Below are 6,815 nucleotides of genomic sequence, written 5' to 3' on the forward strand. Positions count from 1 at the left end.
GAATATGTGGAATCCCCTGGGATCAAACCCATGACATTGGTGTTAGTAGTGCCATATTTTAACCACTGAGCCACTGGAAAGCACACTCTTACAGATTAAGACTCGTTCATCTCTGAGTCTCTGACTGTTTAGATGTTTTACTGAAACCATATTTGATGTAGAGAATGACAGTCAGATTAAAGTGCTTATAGAGTAGCTGTTAAATTGTGAATTTCAGAGCGCGATTTTAGATTTGATTAGTATCACACAGATGCCCATACACATCAAGAATCACTGTATGAAACTCAGCAATGGTGACAATCAACAAAAGGATGCTTCACGCTGCTATGCATGCTGGGTTACATCATAGTACAAAACTCATTTATGACTCCAAGCATGCATTGCAGTTTACCTGAATTAGTTTGATGATTGTCACCATTGTTGAGGTGTGTTTGATTAATGTTGATCTCTAAGTGTAATCTCACACACAAATTTCTACATGGCACTTGTCATGGTAACTTTATTTTGTCATTGCATTGTAGAATCTTGCTCTAACCCATAAACACTCTTTAAATAATACTTAAATAAAAAAAATGCATTAACTTATATTACGCATCATATTATACTGCTGCAGCAAATTCTCTTGTTATTAACACAAAAGTGTGCCGCATGAAAAACAACTGTGATTGATAAAAGAGAAGTAACTTTGCGAAGTGTAAGAGTCAAGATCTCAACTAAAGTGAAAACTGATCACAATAATGGTGACATCAAATGAATCTTGTGTTCATGTCAAAAAGGGCTTTTGTTGACGTTTGTTATTTGGTCAATAAAAGCAAAAGATGTGATCTCCTTTTTCTAACCATTTGTAGGTCAATTCAAGCTTCTCTGAATAAGTCATATTAAGTGTTTAATTATTATATATTTATCATTCATGATAATCAGATGAACTGTTGTAGGTTTTATAAACTACTATTACTCAATTTTTATAAGTAATTAATATTGTGAATTATTAGGTAGACTTGATCTTATTTCTTTTAGTGTGTCATGACTCATTGCTGATAAATTTAGGTACTCTTTACTTAAAAATATAGAATGAAATCTACTCAATTTTATTTAGTAGATTCAGTAAGTTTGCATATAGTTTACTTGTCTACCTAAAATATTTGATTTGCATGGGTACTATTTACTAAAACACAAGAATAATTTTGGTGTGTGTGGTGTAACAAAGTGTGTGGTGAACAACAAATACGTGTGTATTCAATCCAGCATTTTCTAAAGTAAATCAAATGATTTTTTAAAATAGAACCAATAAACCAACTATCAACATTTCCACTAACAAAAGTATAAAACAATTATTTTGTTTTTGTTACACCACACACTTTGTTCAAAGTGTGTGGTGTAACAAATACATTTTTAACTATATTTTAGTGGCTCTGTTAATGTGAAGACAACAAAGTGTGCATATTAACTATAAAATAATGAGCAAAATGCAGTTTAAAGAACTTTAAGATGAACTTTAGATAGTACATTTTGAATATCTTTGGAAGTATTTTTATAGAGCAAGATTTTACACTTTTTAGCGCTAAATGTATTGCATGAGCAAACAGATTCATATAAAAAATGTCATTTAAAGTTGTCATTAATAAAACTATCCAAAGACTATTATAAACTATTACATTTCTGCTCTTTGAGTTTTGTCGTAAGTGTCACGCAATCCTTTAAAAACAGCTTCTGAAAGGGTGTGAACAAAAATGAACATTATTTTTGTTGTGCTCCAAATTTTTGTGTTCACACCCTTCATAAGATTTTGAACTGGAAATACAGACAGAATTCACCTATAGGAAACCCAGAGCTTATTTTAGTGATGTTTTCGGTCACGTTCAGCATTCAGAACTCTCACCCTGCCACCCATACAGCTGGAATGTCGGGCATGCACTCAGTACACCCGATTTAGGGTGGAAAGGGTAGACCACTTCTCTTAAGGCTAAACAAGGGGGGAGAAAGATTCGGTCTTGGAGGTGGGGGTTTAGGCTTAAAAAAAGAGATGAATCTCAAAGGGGCTTCGCCTCCCATCCATGTCACCACCCACTGTGATGGTGACAGAAAAATCTAATCCATTAACCTTCTGTTTTGCTCAGGGAAATTTTCAATGACTATCTATCACCGGTGTTTTTTCTTGTTGGGCTGTTCACAAGGGAAACACCAAAGAGAGAAAAAGAGAGGGAGGCAGAAGATGAAGCAGAGGAGGAAGGTTAAAGGGCAGAGGAAGAGGGGAGGAACATTTTTGGAGGAAGGGAACTGGGAAAGAAGAACAATGATGAAACCTTTACCTCCCAGGTCTCAGAGGTTTTCTATTCTCTGTTTGTACACAGTTCAGGTGTGACTGATGGAGGTTAAAATGACAACGAATGAAATGATTGAAATTACTTCAATTAACCACATTTTTTGTTTTTTGAACTTACACAAAAAATCAATTGTTTAAATTACATATAATGTATTATTTTTAAAGCAAGAATTGGTTTTGTATTGTCTATATATTCAAGTTTATTTCATCTTGTTGTTGTTAAGGGATCATTTCTGTTATTAAGGTTTGCATAATAGTGTTGTTATAGTTTAAAATATTGTAAAATTTTACATGGGATTGTAGCATCTTGACAAAATTAAAACAACCAGTTTTTATCTAGAAAGCCCCTTAAAGATAGACAGCGCTGAAAGAAGCCTACATCTTTATTCTCACACACATACAAACAATTTAATTCTGTTTATTTAGTAAACCACCTATACAGACAGATATGATGTATTAAAGTGAGATTGAAAGTATTTTATCCAAAAAAATATATATATTTGCATTTGTAAATTCTTATCAATGTCTGTAGTTTCCAATTCTTTTTTGTTAGGGTAGTCAGTTACATAATACAATTTTTATGTATTTATTTATTTTATTTTGGGAATCCATTCTCAAAATCTGTTTTTAAAATCCGTAACAAATGTTTTTAATCACTCTTTTATCAAATAATTATAATGACCACATATGTACATATAAAGAAATATTGCAAAAAAGTTAAGGTGTATTTTACACTGTAACAAGCAATTGAAACAAATTATTTGTTTTAATGTAAATTTCAAAATAATTGTTTTATACTTTTGTTAGTGGAAATGTTGATAGTTGGTTTATTGGTTCTATTTTAAAAAATCATTTGATTTACTTTAGAAAATGCTGGATTGAATACAAAAAATTACATGTCTAATTAGGCATTTGAGAAATACTGCACATTTGAGATAGTTAGTTAATATTTATTTCAATTATATTTAGTGCTTAAAAATAAAGAAACATTCGTTCTGTTTTACAGTTTTGTGTAGTTGATACATACAATTTATTAAGTGCTTTAGTTGTTCTTTTTTATACACAATTTAATAATGTTTTTAGAACGAAATCCAAAAGGGATTTTAACATGACTTTATTTGCTCTTGCTTGTTGCAAATAACATGAACTTTAGCAACATAAATGTGTTAAAAACATCTGCATGGAATATGCTTTACTGTTGAAATTGTGCATGCATTTTTTTAGTTGCACATTAACCCTTAGACAGACATAACATGATAACCTATAACCTTTAAAGAGAATCCACCTACAGAACATACCAGAGGGCTTTCTACCAAAAGTAGATTATTGTGTGTGGGTCTGCAAATAATTTACAAAATGTTATGACAGCAGTAATAACCAATTCAGGGTTTTAAATCCAGTTTGATTTCTAAATGTAAAAATTCCCTTTAAAAGCATGCTTGTTGTAAATCCAACAATTATGTGTGATAAAAAAGCAGATATGTATCTCCATTCTTGTAAATCTCCTTAGGTTACAATCACAAAACAGAAGAGAGAATACATCATCAAGTTTTTCTTTTTTCCATAAGCTGTTGAATGCATTTCTATGCCTCACATCAAACACTTTTTTACGGTGTAACAATCAAATCCCTTCAAATCGGGGGACAGCGAAAGGGGATGGGGGGAAATGGGCCCTTTCCCAACAAACAATGCCATTATTTCAGCTCCCCTGACCAAGAATGCCACATTTCACAGCCCACTACCCTCCTCCAGATGTCAATCAAAGCTCACTGAGGACCCAGGCACCTCCCCGGACTGGCCCTTCTGGTTTGGCCCACCCCTGTGGTCCAACCCACCCCAATTTGATGAATCTGTATGCTTCTGTTAAAGGTTGCCACATCAAAAATGTACTTAAAAGATAAAATCTATAATTCGAGGGAAAAAGTAAGTTTGATGCAGTTATATAAAGCTTTTGATTTTGGTTTTATAAAACAAAATTAAAAGAAAAAAAATAACTTTTTAGACTACATGTACATATACAAATAAATAGCAGTTAATCATGTTACTATCTGTTCCTATAGAAATATGTATACAGGCCTACAAGCGTAGCAGCGAAATTAACGAATTATTAATTATATTACGACACAAATAATAATAACGCATGCGATTATGCTTGTGAATGTAAATATCTCCTTTTAATGTCACTGGTTGGACAGGAAACGACGGTGATGATATGAAATTTGTGAATGGGACACACTGCGTGGCGTATTTGTTGTTCAATTAAAGTATGCAGCCGCGGTATCACATTCGCGTCCAATTACAGAGCGAGTCAGAGGGCTGAAGAGCTGCGGATTAAACCAATGGCTGATCGTACAGCAGAGACTAGCGCAGGAACGGGCCAATCAACGCCGCGCATGCAAATGAGGCGCTTGCTCCGGCTGGATCTGAATGTCAACTAGTCAAAGATGGAGTCTTTACGCTGGAAGGCCGCGAGGCCGCGCGCGTCTGTACATTCGCGCACTTATTATCTCCCGGAGACGCGCTTTACGATTCGAACCGCGCTCGTGGAAACGAAGAGTCTTAATTCACACGTCATTTGAAAAACGGGAGCGAAAAAGAAGACGTCCAGGTTTTGCACCTTTTGCTCAACTTTCTCTCTCTCTTCTTTTTTCCTCTTCGTTTTTTTCCCTCTGGAGAAGTGTCCCTCCCTTCGTTATATACCATTCATGAAATTTGGGGGTTCACTATATCCCGTCCGAGCTTCGGTGATGATTGGGCGGAAATGGCGGGAGCTGTAGGGCGTAAAGGAGAGTTTGGGGCGGATGGGACCATCATGTGCAGAATTAACCGATCGCCTCATTTTCATGCGCATCAGGACCGTGTGCCATCGAGTGCTGGGTACGAGCCAATCTTTTTTACGGTATGCAACGTTTATGTGCGTGGTGTCTGCTGTCTGAGAACGATGAACGAATCGCATTTATAGTTTTTGTATAGTTGTAAATGTACGCGCTAATGTGCGATCATATAAGGTTGCTTGTGAAACAGTGTTAATATGAGGGTAATGTGTAAACACATCAACGATATCGAATCAACTGTTTATTCGAGTCAATGCTGAGGTTTCGTTAAGATAACTTAGTGTTGTTGCATTTATTCGGAGGAAAAACTGGTGAGTGCGTTTAAAATCCGACTTGATTTGCATTATAAACGGAGTCTGTTGAATTAATCCGTTAAAAATGAATGAATGTACTTCGGAAAGTTTTTAAGATTGTCCACAGGTCGTTAAAAACGCATGTTTAGGATTAACTTTACTAGGCAACGTGTGTAAATGTGTTTCCTTTTTTAAGCGTTTTATAAAAAACGTTTCGTTCTGCGTTTCAATTTTATCGAATGCATTTTTGATCGTTTTCGAATATATAACACGTAACTTTTACTCTTTTGTTTCGATTTCATTACATTGTATATGATTAGCAGTGTGTAATATTTCCAGTCGTTACAGGAATACATCAAAGAAGTGCTGTCACACTCTGTTCTAAACTGAGAATGTCAAAACTTCTCATGTCGTCCATCTAAGTTACTTATAGAGTTCAAATGAGATAAAAGACCATTTTTTATTTACTTAATTCTATGCTACTATTAATACGTATAATGTTTGAAAAAAGATTTGTAACATTAAAACATGTGTTTAATTTTAAAGCACTGTTCCACAAAAAGATAAATCCTAAAAGAAAACATAGAAAGCATCCAGTTGTTACTGTAATACCTTGTTTTTTTACATTAGTTCAATTATTTAAACTTTTTAAGTTTGTTTAGCTATATGTGCTGTCATTTAGTTAAAGGTGTATATACACTAATGTGAGTATTTTCTTATGGCACTTGAGTGATTTACAATTTCATAACATGTCCTTCAGTCTGCTTAAAGTTAAGCTCTTTCCTATGATGTTTTTGTAATATAAATTTGAGAAATGCATCAGCCGATCAAGCGTGACACATGAAAGGAAGACTGTATGAAGAACTTGTTGATATTGACCATGTTATGTCCATTGCCCTTTTTCTGTTGTACTACTGGCCAATCAGAAGAGCAGTGCAATATTAAAAGGGCATTGGCTCATAGAACAGAGTCCTCCACCTACTCTCTATTGCCTCGACCTCTCTCATGCTTTAACGTGTAAATACAGCGAGTGGCCTTATCTTTACAAAAGTATTGCAAACAGTCAATATTTGGCCAACTTTGAAACTACCGTAGCTTTTCCGTGTTAAGCCTATGCTATTGCAAAGTATTTTTTTCTCACAAGCAGGTAGAAATTCCTTTCACTTGTTTTTTAGTTGCCGTGGCTGCATGTAATTTATGCATGTACATATATACTTGGCACTAGATGTATTTTTAGAGACTTGCGGAAAACAGTTGCGAAATTCCATCGCCTGGAAACTTTAAACAACTTTAAACTAGGGACAGGATAGGAATGGTCGTGGCTCAAAGAAGATGGCTGACCCCGTGTCCACGTGCTGATGTGCT

This window comes from Triplophysa dalaica, chromosome 22 (genome assembly GCF_015846415.1).
Source record: "Triplophysa dalaica isolate WHDGS20190420 chromosome 22, ASM1584641v1, whole genome shotgun sequence".
Lineage (NCBI taxonomy): Eukaryota > Metazoa > Chordata > Actinopteri > Cypriniformes > Nemacheilidae > Triplophysa > Triplophysa dalaica.